At 41.7% G+C, this 21,883-nt stretch overlaps 1 pseudogene; it reads left to right on the top strand.

Moving 5' to 3' along the window:
- The first annotated feature begins 3,124 nt into the window (after positions 1 to 3,124).
- LOC110197981 (large ribosomal subunit protein uL11 pseudogene) lies at positions 3,125 to 3,668 on the top strand (annotated as a pseudogene).
- Positions 3,669 to 21,883: the final 18,215 nt, after the last annotated feature.

The raw sequence follows: 21,883 nt of genomic DNA, 5'->3' as shown, positions 1-21,883 counted from the left end.
CTTGATCCCTTCCCACCCTTCACTTCACCCTTCATCCTTTACTTCCCTTCATACTCTCTATGATCCAGTGACGATGGCATTGAACAAGACATTCCATCTCTCACCTCTGGACATTTTTACTGGCAGCCACCCATACGTGGAATGTTCTCACTCCCCTTCTCTGCCTCCTGGTTTCCCTGGTTTCCTTCAAATCCCAGATAAAATCCCACTTTCTACAAGAAGCCTTTCCTAATTCCCCCTTAATGCTACTGCCTTCCCTCTGAGTTTCTTCCCAGTTTATCCCGTATATACCTTGTACGGACACAGCCATGTGCAGGTTATCTCCCCTGTCAGAACTGTAGCTCCTCCAGGGCAAGAACCATATTTTTGTCCTTCTTTGTATCCCCAGAGCTTATTTCAGTGCCTGGCGTGCAGTAGACGTTTAACAAATGTGTATTAACTGACTAATGAGTCCAAGAAAGACAAGAATCAATATTGTATTTGGACCCATTCTTCCTCCATGCAGCCGCTGCCCTCCTCTGAACAGGAAATGTTGTTAGAAGAACAGAACACTGTTTATTCAGTACCTATTACACACAAGACAGAGAGGCACCATGATGTTTTGGATGCAAAGCCAACCTCAGAGGCAGGAAGAGCTGGGCTGAAGTCACCTAACCTCTGAGTTGCCCCAGGCAACTGCTTAAGACTGGGTTACAAAGCAGGTGTTGATCTGCATTGATAGATATCACTCCTCACAGTGATTTCCCTATACAGATGAAATCTCAAGTCTAGATTTGAAATGTTCAAGGCACAGAAATTTACAAGGATTCAACAAACATTTCATTCTAATCAATAAGCATTGATGCTAAGCTCTAGAGGTATAAAGAAAAAGCAAAAACAATCCCTGCCCTCAAGGAGTTTAATGGAGGAGACAACTTGCATGAATCCGTGTATATATACATCAGGCAAAATAAAGAGTAGATATAAGGGTAGCCTTAGACTAGAAGGCACTAGCAGCTTGGGTGACCTTCAAAAGCCTCCCAGAGGAGCTGGTACTTAGGCTGTGTCTTATGAGAGGTGGGGGATGCTAAGAGGTAATGAGGGAGAGCATTCCAGGCATAAGGTACAGGCATAGCAAAGGCATTAGAGGTGGGAGACAGAGTGTCTTGTGTGAAGAACAGCAAAGTAGGCTATTATGGCTCTACACTAGGCTTCATGGAGGGTGTAATGGGTTAAAAGCCTAGAAAAAAATAAGAGGGGATCAAGTTGTGAAAAGGTTTAACGCCAAACAGAGGAATTTATAAGGATTGTAGCAGCAATAGGAAACCACTGGAGTTTATCGAGAAGGTGAGCAACGTGGTCAGCCCCACACTTTAGGAGCATTGATTTGACTGCCATGTGGAGGATGGATTGGAGGGGAGAGACTTGAGGAAGGGAGTCTAATTAGGAGATGATTGCAATAATGCACATGATTAGGGCCTCAAGTGATTAGAAGTTGCAGAAAGATAATGAGTTCTGTTTTGTACGTGATGCCTGTGGGACATCCATTTCAAAATGCCTGATGCAGGAGTGGAACTCAAGAGAGAGGCTAGAGCCACATAAACATATCTGAACATACAGATGATGATAATTGAGCCTATGAGGGCTAATGAAACAACCATGTGAGAGAATATACAGAGGAAAGAGAAGAGGGCCCAGGACAGAGGCACCCACAGTTATGGAGTTTGACTTACATGAAGATTCAGCAAAGAAAACTTGGGGGGGGGGGGCAGAGCCAAAATGGCAGAGTGAAAGCGGTGACTTGCTTGAGCTCTCCCCAAACCCTTCCAAATACCTATAAAAAATGGCTCTAAACAAATTCTAAAGCAGCACAACCCACAAAAAGACAGAGTGAAACAAATTTCCAGCCCAAGACAACCTGGATGACTGATCAGAAAGGTATATCATCTTGGGCTCTGAGAGGAGCTCAGTGCAGCATGGGCTCTCAGGCCACTGCTGCCTCAGAGCACTGAATCATAGGAAGCTGTGGGGGTTTCCAGACACCTCAATCCACGAATGCTAAAAACAACTTAGAAGGTCAGTGGGAAAAGTCTATTTTTGCAGTGCTGACAGAGGAACATGGGGTCTCAGTTCCAGTTCCCCAAGCGTGTGGCCCTGGGGGGGCAGCGGCCTCCTGAGCTTCCAGCCCACATACTGAGGGGGAATCCAGTGGCTGATCAGAGAGGGATTGCAGGGATCTCTTTGCCAGAGCTGAGGCAGGAATCTCTTGCTTTGCCCATGCTTGGATCTGGGTCACAGTTCTGGGCAGTGGTCCTGTGGTGAGGAGGAGTGCTGCCATGGTAGAGCTTGTAGTGGCTGTAGGGAGTAAACCCTCCTCACAGTTACAGGACAGAAAGGAGTACTTGTGGTCACTAATAGACCAGAGCACAGGCCAGGAAAGGAGTAAACACCTCGCCCTTTATCATACCACCTTGGAAGAACTGAAAATTTACGGGTCCCTAGAAGTATCTCTGAAAACAACTGTACAAACCCCCAAAGTTTGGGACAATACATTCTCCACATTGGAAGCAGACTCTTACCTTAACAAAGAGTTGAAAACTCAAGTAATTGGCCAGGATCATGAGCAAGCAGCGCAAAAAAAGTCAGACTATATTATCTTACTTTGGTGACAAAGATTAACATATACAACCAGAAGAAGACAACAAAGTCAAAGCTCCTACATCCAAAGCCTCCAAGAAAAATATAATCAGTCCCAGGCCTTGGAAGAGCTCAAAAGGGATTTTGAGAAGCAAGTAAGAGAAGTAGAGGAAAAACTGGGAAGACAAATGAGAGTGATGCAAGAAAATCATGAAAAACAAGTCAACAGCTTGCTAAAGGAGACCCAAAAAAATACTGATGAAAATAACACCTTAAAAAATAGCCTAACCCAAATGGCAAAAGAGATCCAAAAAGCCAATGAGGAGAAGAATGCCCTAAAAAGAAAAATTGGCCAAATGGAAAAGGAAGTCCAAAAGATTACTGAAGAAAATACTTCCTTAAAAATTAGAATAGAGCTTTTGGCTTCCAGCTCGTGGTGGTGAAGGTGCAACTTCTTTCAGTCATCCCAAATCCAGGTTCATCCGACACTGGCACCCACCCTGCAGCATCCAGGCCAAGCCTTCACCTTCACTGCTGCCATGCCTCCCAAGTTTGACCCTAATGAAATTAAAGTTGTGTTTTTAAGGTGCACTGGTGGTGAACTTGGTGCCACATCAGCTCTGGCCCCCAAAATTGGTCCCTTGGGTTTGTCTCCCAAAAAGGTTGGTGATGACATTGCCAAAGCTACTGCTGATTGGAAAGGGCTAAGGATCACAGTGAAACTTACCATTCAGAATAGACAGGCCCAGATTGAGGTTGTGCCTTCTACTTCAGCCTTGATCATCAAAGCCCTAAAGGAACCTCCTCGGGACAGAAAGAAGCAGAAAAATATTAAACACAATGGAAACATCACTTTCGATGAAATTGTCAGCATTGCTCGACAGATGAGACATCGATCCTTGGCGAGAGACCTTTCTGGAACCATTAAAGAGATACTTGGAACAGCCCAGTCTGTGGGCTGCAATATTGATGGCAGACATCCTCATGATGTCATTGATGACATCAATAGCGGTGCTGTGGAATGCCCAGCAAATTAAAAGCTACCAAGGAGACTATTGCAATAAATTAACATTTGACAACAGACAGAGGCTCTTCGTTTTTCGGTTTGGAAAATTTTTGTGTCAGAAGCTACCACGAATTCTGGGAAATAACTGTTAACTTAATTTCATTAGCCCTTTTACTCTGCAACAACTTTCAGCTACTTTGCAGTTCATTTGGAGGAGGGAGGGTAGTGTTAGAAAAGCAGGGAAGTTGTTCAAACTTAGCAGGGGGGCTGTAAATTGAGAGAAAACTGGTTTGGCAAGCCAAATTTGCCCCAGTAGTGAGCAAAGTTTGTCATCTTTGCAGACTAATGGGAAAGAGTGTACCTGTTTGCCTTAAAAACCTTGAATGTGGGGTATTTTGGGGTTGAAGATCTCCTCAATACAAACTCAGGACAGTTCAGTTAATGACAGTAATAGCTGGGACTCAGGAATCAAGAAATGGAGGAGAGATTCTAAAGGAATAATAACCTTTGGCTCGAGATTTTTGCACAAATAGTATGTGTGTATTCTAAGTTAATTGTACGTGATCAGCAATGCATAAACGTTTTGTATTCCTTTGTGTTCAAAAAAAAATTAGAATAGAGCAATTGGAAGATAGTGACTTTATGAGAAATCAAGACACTGTAAAACAAATCCAAAAGAATGAAAAAATAGAAGAATGTGAAATATCTCATTGGAAAAACAACTGACCTGGAAAATAGATCCAGGAGAGAGAACTTAAAAATTATCAGAGAAAGCCATGATCAAAAAAAAGCCTAGACATCATCTTTCAAGAAATTATCAAGGAAAACTGCCCTGATATGTTAGAACCAGAAGGCAAAATAGAAACTGAAAGAATCCATCAATCTCCCCCTGAAAGAGACCCCAAAGGAAAACTCCTAGGAATATTGTAGCCAAATTCTAGAGTTCCCAGGTCAAGGAGAAAATATTACAAGCTGCCAGAAAGAAACAATTCAAGTACTGTGGAAACACAATCAGGATAACACAAGATTTAGCAGCTTCTACATTAAAGGACCAGGGCATGGAATATAATATTCCAGAGGGCAAAGGAGATAGGATTACAACCAAGAATCACCTACCCAGCAAAACTGAGTATAATCCTTCAGGGGAAAAAATGGTCATTCAGTGAAATAGAGGACTTTCAAGCATTCCTGATGAAAAGACCAGAGCTGAATAGAAAATTTGACTTTCAAATACAACTCAAGTGGAACATGAAGAGGTAAACAGGAAAGAGAAATCATAAGAGACTTATTAAGTTGAACTGTTTACATTCCTGCATGGAAAGATGATATTTATAACTCATGAGACCTTTGTCAGTATTAGGGTAGTTGGAGGAAAAAATTATATGATAGTAGATAGATAGATAGATAGATAGATAGATAGATAGAGGGCACAGGGTGAGTTGAAGATGAAAGGGTGGTATCTGGAGAATAAAATTAAGGGATGACAGAGGATTATACTCGGAGAAGAAGAAAGGGAGAGGTAGAATGGGGTAAATTATCTCACAAAAAAAAAAGAAAGAAAAGTCTCTTACAGTGGAGGGGAAACAGGGGAAGGTGAGAGGGAATGAGTGAATCTTATTCTCATAGGATTTGGCTTAAGGAGGAAGCTTAAGGATATGGAAATCTGTCTTACCCTACAGGAAAATAGGGGGAGAAGGGGACAAGAGAGCAGGGGGATGATAGAGAGGAGGGCAGATTGGGAAAGGGGATAATCAGAAGCAAATACTTCTGAGGAGGGATAGAGTCAAAAGAAAGAATAGAATAAATGGGAGAGCAGGATAGGATTAAGGGAAATAGAGTTAGTTTTTCACAACACATCTACTATGGAAGTGTTTTGCATAACTATATTGATTTGCTTGCCTTTTCAATGAGGGTAGGTGGGGAGGGAGGAAGGGAGAAAATTTGAAACCTAAAGTTTTAAAAACATATGTTTAAAAAAAATGTTTTCACATGCTACTGGGAAATAAGAAATATAGGAAATGGGGTACAGAAGTCTATCCTGCCCTATAGGAAAATAGAAGGGGAAGTGGAGGTGGGGGAGATAGAAGAGAGGACAGACTAGGGGAAGGGATATTCAGAATGCATGCCATCTTGGGATGGGGGGGAGGGATGAGATGGGGTGAAAATTTGGAACTCAAAATCTTGTGGAAGTAAATATTGAAAACTAAAAATAAAAAATAAAAATAAAACAAAAAATCATTAGAAAAAGAAAATAAACAAAAATAAACAAAAATTTAAAAGAAATTTAAAAAAAAAAAAAGAAAACTTAGAAGGAGGAGCAGGCAAACACCAACACCTGGACTCTCAAGTGCCTCACTAAGGGTGAGGGAACTGGTGGAAACCAGCTTGGAAAACCACCAGGTGCCAGGGCATTCTACAGCAACTGGCTCTCCCAGTGCCTCAGCAAAACTAAGGCAAGCAGATAGGTTGCACAGTGGATAGAGCACCAGCCCTGAAGTCAGGAAGACCTGAGTTCAAATCCAATCTCAGACCAAACACTTGACATTTACTAGCTGTGTGACCCTGGGCAAGTCACTTAACCCCAATTGCCTAAAAAATAAAAAATAAAATTTTTTTTTAAATAAAAAAAAAAAAACTAAGGCAAGCAGTGCTCCAAGGGACCCCAGGTCGATAAACATCCTGCAACATCCATCTGAAAGGAGCTGAAGAAAGCAAAAGGAAGGAAAGGCCCAGGTGAACAGGAAATCTCCAGGAGCCATACTACCCAATTCTACCCCTAGGGTTCCAGTGTTGCTGATTCCAGCCCAACACCAGGTAAGCTGCCAGAACCTTACAGCCTCCAACTGCCAGTGTTGGAGGCCCCAGCACACAAAGCCAGCGACCAGGTCCTAGGTTCCCAACACAAGAAGCTTGGGTCGGTGCCCTCTGCTCCCCAGCAGGAGAGCTCAGTCTCTTTAAAGGCCAGGAAATAAGCAAACACCAGGAGCAAAAAGAAATGTACGATAGATTCTTATTATGGGAAGAGAAAAGATGAAGGCAGAAATTCTGAAGAGGACAACATTGTCAACAAACCCACATCTGGAAATTCAAAAGGGAATATGAACTGGTCTGAAGCCCAAAAAGCCTTCTTAGAAGAGCTCAAGAAGGATTTTAAAAGTCAAATGAGAGAGGTAGAAGAAAAAAATGGGAAAAGAAATGAGAGGTATGCAAAAGACAGTCAATAGCTTGGAAAAGGAAGGACAAAAATTAACTGCAGAAAACAAGTCCTTAAAAAATACAATTGGCCAACTGGAAAAATAGTACACTGAAGAAAACAGGTCCCTAAAAAATGCAATTGGCCAACTAGAAAAAAAGTACACTGAAGAAAACAGGTCCCTAAAAAATACAATTGGCCAAATGGGGAAGGAGGTACAAAATCTAATAGAAGAAAACAATTTGTTAGAAATTAGAATTGGGCAAATGGAAGCTAATGACTCTATGAGAGAGCAAAAATCAGTCAAACAAAAACAAAAGAATGAAAAAATAGATGAAAATGTAAAATACCTCATTGGTAAAAACAACTGACCTGGAAAATTGATCCAGGACAGACAATTTAAAAATTATTGGTCTACCTGAAAATCACGATGAAAAAAGAGCCTGGACAGTATCTTTCAGGAAATCATAAAGGGAAACTGCCCTGAGATCCTAGAATCAGAGGGTAAAATAGCCATAGAAAGAATCCATCGAACACCTCCTGAAAGAGATCCCAAATTGAAAACACCGAAGAATAGAGTAGCCAAATCCCAAAATTACCGTATCAAAGAGAAAATACTGCAGACTGCCAAAAAAGAAACAATTTAAATATCATGGAACCACAGTCAGGATTACACAGGACCTTGCAGCTTCTACATTAAATGACCATAGGGCGTAGAATATGATATTCTGTAAGGCAAAGGAGCTTGGATTACAACCAAGGATCAACTACCCAGCAAAAATGTGCATGATCTTTCAGGGGAGGAAATGGATATTCAATGAAATAGGGAACCTCCAAACCTTCTTGATAAAAAGACCAGAGCTCAACAGAAAATTTGATCTTCAAATACAAGACTAAAGAGAGACATAAAATGGTAAACAGGACAGAAAGAAACAACATGTTATTATTAAGGGCTAACTGTTTACATCCCTACAACGGAAGATGACACTTGTAACCTTTGAGAACTGTATTGTTATTATACCATGTTAAAGGAGTATACACAAAGGGAATGGGTATAAGTTGACTTTGATGTAATGATAAAAAAAATCTAATCAAGTGGGTTAAATGAATCCAAGTAAATGGATTAATCTGATCTAACTAAGAAAATGTACTGAGAGAAAAGGAAAGGAAGAGGCAGACAAGGGTAAACTACATTACAGGAAAAGGCACAAAAACCTATTACAGCAGAGGGAAAGAAGGGAAAGAGATGAGCATTATTTGAACCTTACTCTCATCAGATTTGTCTCAAGAAGGTAATAATATAATCAATTAGGTACTAATATTGATGGACAACCCTTCTCAGCAATACAAGGATCTAAGACATCTCCAAAGGCCTCATGATGGAAAATGCTATCCACATCCAAAGGAAGAACTTGGAGTTTGAATTAAAGCATACTATTTGCTATTTTTTTTTCTTCTGTTTTGTTTTGTTTTCTCTTTCTGGTGGTTCCTCCTATTGGTTCTAATTCTTCCTTATAACATCACTAACGTGAAAATATGTTTGATAGGAATGTATATGTGTGTGTGTGTGTGTGTGTGTGTGTGTGTGTGTGTGTGTATACACACACACACATATTTATATATATATATATATATATATATATATATATATATATATATATATATATATAAATATATATATACATAGCCTATGTCAGATTGTGTGCCGTCTTGGAGAGGAAGGTGGGGAGGGTGGGGGAGAAAAATTTTCAACTCAAAAGCTTATGGAAGTGATTGTTGATAAATCAAAATAAATTAGTTTTTAAAAAAGAGCTTGTTTATTTTATCATAGAGGCAATTAGAGTTTATTGAATGGGAAAATAACAGTAGATAGAGCACTGGCCCCGAAGTCAGGAGGACCTGAGTTCAACTCTAGCCTCAGACTAAACCCTTGAAACTTACTAGCTGTGTGACCCTGGGCAAGTCACTTAACCCCAATTGCATAAAAAGAAAAAAAAAAGGAGAGAAGGTATGGGACAAAGAGGTGTGAAAGGCTGGAGAAGAGAAGAGGAAGTTGGGCACAGATAAAGTAGTGAAAGCCTGCTAAATTTAGAGCGTATTATGTGCAATGCACTGAAATTTACATAGAGTCGATGAATCTTTCAGGTACCCCTTTACATTGTGCTTTGCACAGAGTACGCACTAAATAATTGATGGGGGAGGGACCAGGGGCTAAATCATGATTTCGGATTTCATTAATAACAGGAAGTTCTTAGATGCGGAAACTTTACCTTACAAATGCAGGTCAGCTCCTTCTCTGCTATTCAGGTCACTAAGTTCACTGGCAACATTCAAGAGACCAGTTTCAGGTGAATGACGAAAGTTGGAAGTTCATTCGCCAAAGTGCCTGGCACATTGTAGGTGCTCATCCAATTCTTATTCCCTTCCCTTCTCGAGCACAGAGAAGTTAAGTGGCTTGCCTGGGGTCACACAGCCAGTATGTGTTAGAAGTAGCATTAAAACTCAGGTCTCCCAATATCACTCCTCCAAGTGGCTGCTGATTTCAGTGCCTTGCCTAATAGTATGCTCCAGAGAAATGTATATTTCAATGGTGTTTCCAGTGATTTAGGTCAAGCGGCATATTCCATTCTCATGCCTGGTGCTGGTCTCTCTCTCTCTCTCTCTCTCTCTCTCTGTGTGTGTCTCTCTCTCTGTGTTTCTTTCTCTGTCTCTCTGTCTCTTTTTCTGTCTGTCTCTGTCTGTCCCTGTCTGTCTGTGTCTCTCTGTTACTTTGTCTGTCCCTCTGTCTCTGTTTCTCTGTCTGTCTCTGCCTCTGTCTTTCTCTGTCTCTCTGTCTCTCTGCCTGACTCTCTCTCTCTCTCTCTCTCTCTCTCTCTCTCTTTCTCTCTCTCTCTCTCTTTCTCCTTCCCTCCTTCCCTCTCACAATCAAATGTTCTAATTTGTTTAAACAAACAAGACCAGAAGGGGACCTGGCATCTCTCATTGAAACAAACCAGTTTCATCCAGGAACTGTCCTGAGATAGCCCAGGAAATAAAAATAACCCCAGCTGCAGGACTGGCCTTGCTCCGAGGGTGTGTTTGTACAGTACGTACCGGCTCCCCAGGCTCTGCGCCTTATTATTTTATCTTTCGCCCTGTGGCATCAGCTGAGCCCACATTTGAGGCAAGGAGAGAAGGAGGGTGATAAAGGTACACTGATCATGTGGCATTCCTGGATGAGTCCCTCTGGTCAACTGCAGCCCAGCCAGCTTCCACATATAGCCCTCCTCGGCTAGAGAAAGGTCATGACTCCAAAGTTATCCCGATTGATGTCACCCAGCTTGTCTGCAGACCTCAGTCTCAGGGTCGGCTTGTTTGCTAGCCTCTCCTTTATCAGTTGCAGGGGGGAAAAAAGAGCTGAGAAGTGAACTTTCAGTAGTCCTGGAGAAAAGAAACATCCATCCATCCTTTCATCAATTAGCCTTTATCTAGTGTCTGAGAATCCAGAGTGTTCGGGCTAGGGACTCTCCAGAGAGAATTACACAGACACAATCCTCACCCTCTGGGAACATCCAAGTAAGACAGATGGACTGGCTCACATAAACCAACGTGTAAAGGACAGCAGCTAATAGTAGGAAACCACTTAACCACTGCATGAATAGAAAAAAGCGCGTTATTGTTGGCTCCTTGTCAGGAAGGATTGAATACTGAACTTAGAGTTAGAGGACTTGGGTCTGAGAGCTACTTTAGATATTGTGTGACCCCTGGACCTTCATGTCATCGTTCATAGCCTCAGTTTCTTCATTTGCAAAATAAAGGGAGTTGTACTGATTAACCTCTAAGATCTCTTCCGAGTCTAAATGACTGGTCCTATGGAAACGATTGGAATAAAATCTAGGCTGCATAAAAATGACTATTCCTAGGGTTTTAAAAAAATTGTTGTTCATTTTATTCCCAGACCACAGTACTTGGCTCAACGTAAGTGCTTAATAATAAATCCTTGTTTAATTCAATTGACTCTGTCTTCTAAAAACAAGGTCCAAGTCTATGAACACAGTTAATTTGGCTCAAAAACAGTTGGTTTCTCCCTTGTGGTGTTGGGTTGTCTAGGAGGTTTCTGCAATTCCTTAAAACATTAGTTATCGATGAAAGTTTAATTCTCTGAAGCCTTTAAACTAGTATTTCCCAAACTATGTTCCCTAGATGGTTGGCATTCCAGGAGATTTAAATCATGGGGCCTCTGTGGGGCAATGGCAGTGCCAACAATGCCATTACCTCTAAAATATTAAACATTTCAAGTATATATCAATTCAAAACATTTCTTCAAAGGGACAGTTTTTTTTGGTTATGGAAAGAGGTCCAAAATTCCCTCTATTTGCCTCCAAAATTTCTCCAACTCTTTCCTTGAACTATTCATTCATTCAACAAACATTAAGTATTTTATGCCAAGCCCTCAGACCAAAAAACATAATTGTCCCTGCCTCAATGAGCTTACATTGTATTAAAGCAGGAAGGCAAGAAACATTAATTAAGTGTTTAGTATGTGCCAGGTAAACAAACTGCTCACAGATAAATAAATATGAGAGAGAGAATAGATAATAGATGGATGAATGAATGTATAGGTAGATATATGATAGAGAGATGGATGGATGGATGGACTAGATAGATGATGGATAGAAGGATGGATGGATGGATAGAGGAGAGAGATGATAGAGGTAGATAGATAGATAGATAGACAGACAGATAGATGATGGATAGATGGATGGATGATGGATAGATAGATAGATGGATGGATAGATGGATATAGACATAGATATAGTGAATACCATACAAAGTATGGAGGTGGCTAATACCATACAAAGGGAGATGGCTAACAATTGGACGAATCCAATATTCCTTACATATAGATGATCTCTGCCCCAAACAAAGCATTTATGGATTCTAACAATATATTTCAAACCCCAAAGTATTCCGTGACCAAATTACTTTGAGCCTCAGTTTCCTTCTCTATAAAATAAAGAGTGGATTAGATCAGGGATTCTTAAACTTTTTCCACTCACAATCCTTTTTTTCCATTAGTGTCGCACAGCCTGAGGGCATGCACAGTGCAAAGTGAGCATGCTTTGTGTCTGGAACCAAGGCTGCAGTGAAGTTTCCCAATGCAACATGGGCAAGTGATGTCAGAAACACCTCAGATCCATTATGTGTTTGATTTTGAATTAATTTTTGGTCACTGTGCATTCAGAAACCTTTTACTGTTGTCAGATTTTTCATGAACCCACATAGGGTCGGGACCCACAGCACTGGACTAGATGACACTGTCTAGCTGACTCTAAGCTTCTTTTGAGGTCTAATATTCTATGTTGGAATGGATACCTCTCAGGAGAGGCTGCTGCAGGCTAAGATACCCAGGAACAGAGGGAAAAAGAGATCATCAGAGTTGTGATTGGCATTCTGAAGAGTCTAGAGGAAGTTCCCTGTGGATATCACCCTGGGAAGCCAGAATCTATTCAAGGAGGCTGCTTGTCAGAGCAAAAGCTGAAAGCTGAGTGGCATAGGAAAAGCATTTCTCAAGTGCCTCCTAAGTGCACAAATAGAAAAACCTAATCACTCCCTGCTTTTAAGGAGTAGACATTTTCATTAGGGAAAGATGAGAAATAAGGGAGGGTTCATCAGCAGGGTACATGGCAAGGTCCAGTGGTCCACCATCAAATTGTAGCCGGGGATTCCTGCTCATACAAGTGCTGGGAACTGTCCCTGAGCAATGACTTTTGGGAAGAGAGGTAGTGGTCCTGAAGGGCAGGTTGGAGTGGTGTGGGAGGCGAGAAGTTGGCCTCCAGCTAGGAGACAGTGTCCAGCATCTCACCTGGTAATGGGTGCTGGAGCAGGGTAGAAAAGGGTCACTAAGGTCAAAGCCAGAGAAAATCAGACCCCGTTGACAGAGTGAAACACCTCTCATTAGAAGCCTATCTGAATTTGAGAACTATGGGTGGATTGATTCCCTCTTCCGGCCCAGTGATGCTGGTGTGACCTTGGGTAAGTCATTTTTCTGGGCCTCAGTGACCTCACCAGTAAAAGAAGGAAGTTAAGCCCTATGACCCTTACAGCTCTGAGCCGCAAAATAATTTTTAAAGATACTGATTTGTGGTTACTTTAGAACCCTAGTGGAACTGGAATTGCTTCATTGAATAAATGGAAATGGATCTATTAGCATATCAAAGCCTAACTAGTGAAAGCAACCAGCTCAGGGCAGAGTAAGTACTTTGTATGAAAATTAATTCCACTCACAGAAATGGATGTGGCTAAAGTCCTTTGAAAAAAAATTTTAATTCTCTAGTTGATAAACATTACTCTCCCAATTTTGTAATGGCTCTTTGAATCAAAGGACTCAATGGTTAGGAAAGACTTAGCAAAAATGGTACTAGATGGAGTGATGGATTGGAGGTTAGGAAGACCTGGGTTCAAATCCTGCCTCAAACACTTATTAAAGTGACCCTTGGCAAGTCACTTAACCTCTTTTTACCTCAGTTTCCTCATCCGCAAAATGAAGATTTTTAAAAACGGTCATTGCTCCTGCTTCATAGGGTTTCTGTGATACGCAAATGAGATTTGTTGTTCAATTGTTTTTCAGTTATGTCCCACTCTTCATGACCCCATTTGGGGTTTTCTAGGCAAAGGTATTAGATCAGTTTGCCATTTCCTTCTTCAGCTCATTTTACAGATGAGGAAACTGAGGCAAACAGGATGAAGTTACTTGCTCATAGCTAAGTGTCAGAAGCTAGATTTGAACTTAGGAAAATGAGTCTTCCTGACCCCAGGCCTGGCACTTTATCCACTGCACCACCTAGCTGCCCTCAAATGAGGTAGTGTATAGGAAATACTTTGCAAACCTTCAAGTTATCTATAAATACATTTATTATTACTGTCTATTTCAGTTGCCAAATAAACATTTTTCTCTTCTTTTTTTCTTTATTTAATGTTTCACTAAAACCTTAACATTGAACATTGGTACAATAAGTCATAACATTTTATTTTTTTTACTTTTTTTCACCTCCCTATCTAGGGTCAACAGCTAGATGGTGCAGTGGATAGATCATTGGGCCTGAAATCAGGAAGACTCATCTTCCTGAGCTCAAATCCTACCTCAGACACTTACTAGCTGTGTGACCCTGAGCAAGTCATCTCACCCCATTTGCCTCAGTTCCTCATCTGCAAAATGAGCTGGAGAAGGAAATGGCAAACCATTCCAGTATATCTGCCAAGAAAACCCCAAATGGAGTCGTGAAGAGTCGGTCATGCTTGAAGTGACTCAACAGCCTCCCTATCTAGATTGGCTAGAAATACAGAGGTCAGTCACAGGCCTGACCACATTGCTTATCATCAGGGAAGGTTTCTATATCTGGCCTGGACTGGTCTGACCCTCCTTAAATAGCCTGGTGGCTCCCTTGCTCTCAGAGCTTGCCATATTGGGGGCAGATCAGCTTTTTGCACCTCAAAACTCCTGAGCTCAAGCAATCCACCAGCCTCAGACGGCCCTGGTAGTAGGGATTATAGGCAAGCCCTACCATGACCCAGCATGGAAGTTTTAGAATGTAGATACTGAAGGACCCTTATAGCTTTAATAGTCCAACCTTTGACACAGTCAGTCAGCAGACTGGCATTGGCAAAAACAAAACAAAATAACAACCAAAAAAATTGGTCCATGCTCTCAGGGAGCTCACAATGTGATATGGAGACAACAGGTAAGCCACGCTGCATAAAGAAGAGATAGACAGAATCCGTTGGGGGTGGACTCAGAAGGAAGACCCTAAGATTAAGGACTGGAAAGCCTGCAGGCAGAAAATGGGACTCTGGCTGAGAATTAAAAAGAGAATAGCTACGTTTGAAGTTACATCACAATTTGAGTAAGGGAATCGTTATAAATTATTTTATTGTTTGTTCATATTTATTTTAGATTTATGAAACTTGTTATATATAACATGTCTGGTTCCTGGTACGTAGAAGAGACAAGGGGAAGGGAAAAAGCATTTACTAAGTGCCTACTACATGTTGGGGATCTGTAAGGATGTAGAGGGTCACAGGCTGTTCATGAGGTCTCATTGATGGGCAGAGGGAGGACCCTCTTGAATGACTGATCTATGAGCAAAGGTCACCTGGTTCGGTGCTCCACTGTATGGATCTGTAACAATCTTTAACACCCCTAGTTATTGTATGGTCATTAGCGGTTTCTCTGGGATTGGAGTCAGATAAGTGCACAGGACGTGCATGCACTGTCCTTAGCACAGCATGAGCTCTACGTCACGGTAACTTGAGAAGAAGCTCCTGTTACTTTACTGCTTAAGTGAATGCTTTGCTAAAATTAAACAGAGTTGCTTCCATCTTGTCTCCTGCCTCATCAATGCGCATCCGAGATAGAAGGTTAAGCTGGCCTTATCCCTTCAGAGTTAGTATAGGATCCTTGCTCTTGTGCTGAGCTGAATTAGTTGTGCACAACAACTACATCCCAAACGAAGCATTTTATAAAGATGATCTCATTTGATCCTCAAAACAACCTTGTGAGGTAAATGGTGTTATCATCCCCACTTTACAGTTGAGGAAACTGAGTCAGACAGTGGTTAAGTGACTTGCCCAGGGTCACTCATCTAGGAAGTGTCTGAGGCCAGATTTGGACTCAGACCTTCCTGACTCTAAGTCCAGCTCTAATCATTGCACTACCCAGTCTAGGTGCCAGATCTGTAATTTCATTGGCTTAGGAAACTTCTAGGTGAGGAAACTCCTGCATCTTATGATCTTAGAGGGCTGCCTAGAGCACTGAGAGGGTAAGTGACTTGGCTGGGATCAAACAGCCAGAATGGTCAGAGGTGGGATTTGAACCTGGGTCTTCCTGATTCCTGACTACCTTTTATATAGCAGACACTTAATAAATGCTTACTGATTGACTGATGTGTGCACGTATTGGGGGTAGTCCCAGGGGGCAGCTAAGTGACGTCATAGTGCACAGAGCTCCTTGCTTGGAGTCAGGAGCACCTGAGTTCAAATCCAGCCTCAGATATTTACTAGCTGTGGGACCCTGGGCAAGTCACTTCACCCTGTTTGCCTCAATTTCCTCCTCTGTAAAATGGGCTGGAAAAGGAATGGCAAACCGCTGCAGTGCCTTTGCCAAGAAAACCCCAAATGGGGTCATGGAGCGTGGGACAACTCAACGCCAACAAAGTGGTCGCCGGTCCTTTCCAAGGTATACCACTCAGGGTGTCACCCACACTACCCACCCATACTCAACCACTTGTTGGGGTTGTAGCAGAGGGGATTCATGGGCAAGTACAGTTAGATGGTCTCTGCTGTCCTTTCCTGCTCTAAGTTCCCATGACTCCAAGCCTTTAAAACTGGCAGGACATCATGAATCCTTAGTAGCTTTGGATGAGGGGTTGCATTCAGAAATTTAAGCTAGCTCAAGGTTGCCTTTAGCAACAAGCCTTTCCTATCTCCACCCCCTCACTACCCTCCTCCATTTTCCATGGAAACTCTACCAAGCCCTCACTAATGCAAAGGCTGGTCTCAGGCTCTCCAATCCTCTCACTGAGCAGAGGCCAGGGACCCCGTGTCCCCCCCAGAGGCCCTTATGTAATGCTTGGATTCACAGCAGTTCCATTTACCGGGGGGACCTTTCCATTTCAGTGGTAAGCCGGCTCAGGTCCTGGAATGCCAGGTATCCCTCCATTTGGTCTCCCCAAGAGCTTGGTCACAGGACAGCTGACACTTTGCCCTTTGGTAATTCAGGAAGCACAGGACTCCCTATTAAACCAGCTCCTAGCACGGAGCCTTGAACCAGAGGGAAGAAGGGGATGGGACCAGATTTGTGATTACATCTGTGTAAGGAGTTCCCGAAAGGAATTGTCTCTACCAGTGCAGACAGGAATTTGTCCTGCAGTTTAGAGTGTGGGGGCCCAGAGAAGTTAAGGTACCTGTCCAGGGTCTGTATGTCAGAGATTGAACTCAGGTCTTCCTGTCTTAGTGTGCTCCTCCAAGCCTTGCACGTAGCAAGCCCTTAATATGTATTTGTTGGATTTTGTTTCATTCCAGTCCAGATCAATCCAAAACAGCTCAACAAGTGTTTATGAGTCATCCAGAATGTATTAAGCACTCAACTATGTGCCCGGTGCTCTTAAAGTCCTGGGAACACAAAGAAGTAAAAATAAGCCCTACTTACTGGCTGTGTGACCCTAGGCAAGTCACTTAACCCATTGCCTCGCCAAAACAAAAAACAAGCCCTGCCTTCAAGTGGCTCCCATTCTAATAAAGGAGAAGGCATGGAAATCCTTAGAAGCCAACAAGATACGTACAAATGAAAGGCAGTCTGAGAGGGAAATGCACTAGCATCCTGAGGGACTGGACCCTTAGATTGGAGTCTTGGATGAAGCAGAGGAATGAGGGCAGAGCGTGCCACGCCCAGGATACAAAGTCAAGAGGTGGAGCATCCCGTTCAAGGGAAAGCATGAGGAGGTCAGTGAAGCCAGCTACAGTATTCCTGGAGGAAGTACAGCATAAGAAGCCCGGAAAGGGAGGAAGGGGCCGGGACTTGGCCAGAGCAGTTTTTATTTAATCCCAAAGACAACCAGGAACCACTGGAACTCCCTGAGCAGGGGAGGAAGGTAAGAAAGGAGGTGGCAAGTCATACCTACAATTTAGAAAAATTGCCTGGGTAGCCAAATAACAGACTAGCAAAACAGCTTGACAAGTATGTGTTAAGGGAATTTGCCAAGTCCTGGGAATATGATGTGAGAGAAAAGACAGTCCCTGCCCTCAAGGAGCTTGCAATCTAACGAGAGAGACACCATGCAATATGTACAGGATACTTTGTATATATACACAATATATACATAAATATATATATATATTATATATAACATATACATAAATATATACAATCTATTGTGTATATACATAAATATATACAAAGCAAGCTTTAGATGGGATCAATAGGAGATAATTACCAGAGGGACTTGAATGAAGAAGGCTAGGAAAGGCTTCATATAAAAGATGGGATTTTAATTGGGACTTAAAGCTGATAAGGGAGGGCATTCCAAGAATCTTTTAATTAACAAAATTCTATTTTCTCACCTTTTCACTCCACAGCCCCAATTGGGAAAACAAAAAGAAAGAAAAACAAACCCTTGTATTAATACACATAATCGAACGAAACAAATTCTGTCATTAGCCATGTTGAACATACACACACACACACACACACACACACACACACACATATACACACATATATATAATTCTACACCTCTAGATCATCCCCTCCTTCTCAGCAGGGGCAGCATGCTTCATCATTGGTCTTCTGGCATCATGATTGGTTATTGCATTGACGAGCAGTAAGTCTTTCAAAGGGATTTGTAATTACTGTATAGATTATTCTGTTTCTGCTCCCTTCACCCTGCATCAATTCGTACAAGTTTTCACAGGTTTCTCTGAAATCATCCACTTCCATCATTTCTTAAAATAGTAAAAAATTACAGTCTACACTAGTAATACAATTACCAAGTAATTACATTATGTTCATAAACCATAATTTGCTTATCATTTCCCAATTGAGGGGCACCCCCTCAGATTCTAATTTCTTTGCTAGCACAAAAAAAAAGGATTTCTATAAATATAGCTAGGTCCAGCTTAGTACAAATAATGAATATCATGAATGTGATTGCATGTATTCAAATTAGGTAAAAATTGGCAAGGGTTTTAGCCATATGGAAATATGCATTGCTAATTTGACCACTGAGGGAGAGGGGAGATTCGTTCATTATTCTCACTAATCGGCAACCACCTGTATTTTTTCACATAAAGGATCTTTTCCCTTTTCCTTGATCTCTTTGGGACTATAGACTTAGTAGCATCAATGGGCATTTGTTAAGCACCTGTCCTGTGGCAAGCATTGTGCTAGATACTGAAAACACAAGGATAAAAGCAGACTGGACCCTGCCCTCAGGAGATTGTTCCAAAGGGAGGAAAATCATGCCCATTCATAAGCAGATATCAACTGTGTATCTCTTGAGGCCCAAAACATTCTAAGTCTATGATTGCCTCATGCCTCTACAAAACTAATGCAAGATTATTTGGGGCAAGGGAAGCATTAGTAGTTGAGGGATCAGGCAAGTTCTCACTGGTGCTGGTGCTTCAGCTGAGCTTAGAAGGAAGCAGGGAACGCTGAGAGACAAAGGAGGGAAGATTGTATTTCAGACCTGGGGGACGGGCCCACATAAACGCATGAAGGTGGGAAATGAAAAGCTGTGGCTGAAGGATTATGTGAAAGTCTGTTTGGCTGGACCAAAGGAGTGCATGAAGCCAAGTAATGTATAATAACCTGGGAGAAGTTGGTGGGATCCCCACTTGTGGAAGACTTTAAATGTGAAAAAGTGGGGAGGGGAAGGAAATAAGCATGTGTATGGTGCCTACTACGTGCCAGGCACTGTGCTAAGCACTTTTTACAAATGCTGTTTCATTTGATTGTCACAACAACCCTGAGGGGTAGATGCTGTTATTTTCCCCATTTTACAGTTGAGGAAACTGAGGTAGAGGTTAAGTGACTTGACTTGCCCAGAGTCACACAGCTAGCATCTGAAGCTAGATATGAACTCAGGTCTTCTTGACTCTAGGCTCAGAGCTCTATCCACTGTGCCAACCAATGCTAAATTATATTTGCTCCCAGAGGCAAGGAGGAGCTGAATGGAATGTGGTGAAAACCCCTCATAAAATCTAAACTCAAAATACAGGCCTTTTGCCCAACTGTGTGAAGAAATGGTTGTATCGAGTCTGCAGGGGACCCTGAGTGGGGTGGGAACAGGAATTTTGCAGGGATTTGCAGAATTCGAACATTTCAAGATAACCACATCTGTTTGTTTGTCTCTATCTCCGGGAAGATTTACCTTCAAGGCTTGGGGGGTGGGGAGATGAACTGTTGGGGAGGGCCTTATAAAAACCTGCTGTATCTATGTTCAGCGCGCCCTGACACTGAGAGTTTTTCAGTGTGGGTCGCCTTTTCTTGTGAGATCGTAATAAAAATTCCTTTCTGCCTTCTACCTGGAGAAGCCTCTGAATTTATTGGAAATAAGGATAGCTGTCCCACACAGGAGCCAAGGAAGTTTATTGAGCAGGGGGATAATTTCCTTTAGGAAAATCATTTTGATTACATTAAATTGAAAAGATTTTGCACGAACAAAGCCAATGCAACCAAGATTAAGAGGGAAGCAGAAAATTGGGAATTTTTACAACCAATGTCTCTGATACAGGCTTCATATCTAAAACATATAGAGAACTGAATCAAATTTATAAGAATATGAATCATTCCCCAAATGACAAATAATGGTCAAAGAATATGAATGGGCAGTTTTCAGATGAAGAAATAAAAGCTATCTATAATCTTATGAAAAATGTCTAAATCACTATTGATAAGAGAAATGCAAAACAGAACAACTCTTAGGTATCACGTCACACCTATCAGATTGGTTAACACGACGAAACAAGAAAATTATAAATGCTGGAGAAGATATGGAAAAAGTTGCAACACTAATGCATTGTTGGTGGAGTTGTGAACCAATCTAACCATTCTGAAGAGCAATGTGGAACTATGCCCAAAGGGCTATAAAATTGTGCATACCCTTTTTGGCCCAGCAATACCACTTCTAGGTCTGTATCCCAAAGAGAGCATACAAATGGGGAAAAGACTCTCATGTACAAAAATATTTATAGCAGCTCTTTTTGTGGTGGCCAAGAATTGGAAATTGAGGGGCTGCCCATCAATTGGGGAATGGCTGAACAAGTCGCAGTATGTGAATATAATGGAATACTGTTGTGCTATAAGAAATTGATGAGCAGGTGACCATCAGAAAAGCCTGGAAGAATTTATATGAACTGATGCTAAGTGAAGTGAACAGAACCAGGAGAACATTGTACACAGTAGCAGCCACATTGTATGATGACTGACTTTGACAGACTTAGCTCTTCTCAGCAATGTAAGGATCTAAGACATCTCCAAAAGACTCACAATGGAAAAAGCTATCCACATCCAGAGAAGAACTATGGAGTCTGAATGCAGATGGAAGCATACTATTTACTCTCCTTTTCTTTTGTTGTTTTGTTTTGTTTCCTCTTTCTTGTGGTTTCTCCTATTGGTTCTAATTCTTCCTTACAACATGACAAATGTGAAAATATGTTTAACAAGAATGTATACATAGAGCCTATATCAGATTGCACGCCATCTTGGGAAGGGGGGAGGAGAGGGAGGTGGAGAAAATTTAAAACTCAAGTTTATGGAAGTGAATGTTGAAAACTAAAATTGAGCAAATTAGTTTACAAAGAAAAAAGGAAATTAAAAAAAAGAAATTGAAATGCACAAGATACTGAGTTCAAATCCGGCCTCAGACACATAACACTTACTAGCTGTGTGACCCTGGGCAAGTCACTTAACTCCATTGCCTAGCCAAAAATGACAAACAAACAACAACAACAATAAAAAATGCACAAGATTGAAAGTTCATATGTAAATGTAGCTTTAAAGAAAAAAAAGAAAATCACTTTGGCAGCTGAGTGGAGAGTAGATTGGAGATGAGGGAGACAAAGCAGGGAGACCAAAGCTATTGGAAGAATCCCGGTTAGAGGTGATGAGGGTTGAATAAGTGAAGAGAAGGGGACAGATGAGAGAGACATTTTGAAAACAGAATAGACAAGACTTAGCAACTAATTGTCTATGAGGGACCTTTGGAAATCAAGGACGATCCCTACCACCCTCCCCTTTCCAAACTACTCAAGCTCTGTTAACAAGGGGAAGTGGGAAAGCTTATCTCTGATTCCTAGTGCTTTGGGGCAGGTAGACATTATCTATGAAGTGATAATTGGTGATACAGATAGACCTGGGCTGGGTTTAAGGCTAAAAGCTAAAGAGAGCTAGAAGCAACAGAAACTACATAGGTAGGTATCCATGGTAGTTGGCAATTTGTATAGTCATGGGTCTCTCTATTTCCCATCCTGCTACACCCCTTTGGATTTCCTCATCAGGCCCCCAGAACCTCGCCATCCTGCAAAATCACTTC

This window comes from Phascolarctos cinereus, unplaced genomic scaffold (assembly GCF_003287225.1).
Source record: "Phascolarctos cinereus isolate Bilbo 61053 unplaced genomic scaffold, phaCin_HiC Scaffold_726;HRSCAF=1367, whole genome shotgun sequence".
Classification (NCBI taxonomy): Eukaryota; Metazoa; Chordata; class Mammalia; order Diprotodontia; family Phascolarctidae; genus Phascolarctos; species Phascolarctos cinereus.
The sequence above is the reverse complement of the archived record's forward strand: the minus strand, read 5'-3'. Positions and strand labels throughout refer to the sequence as shown.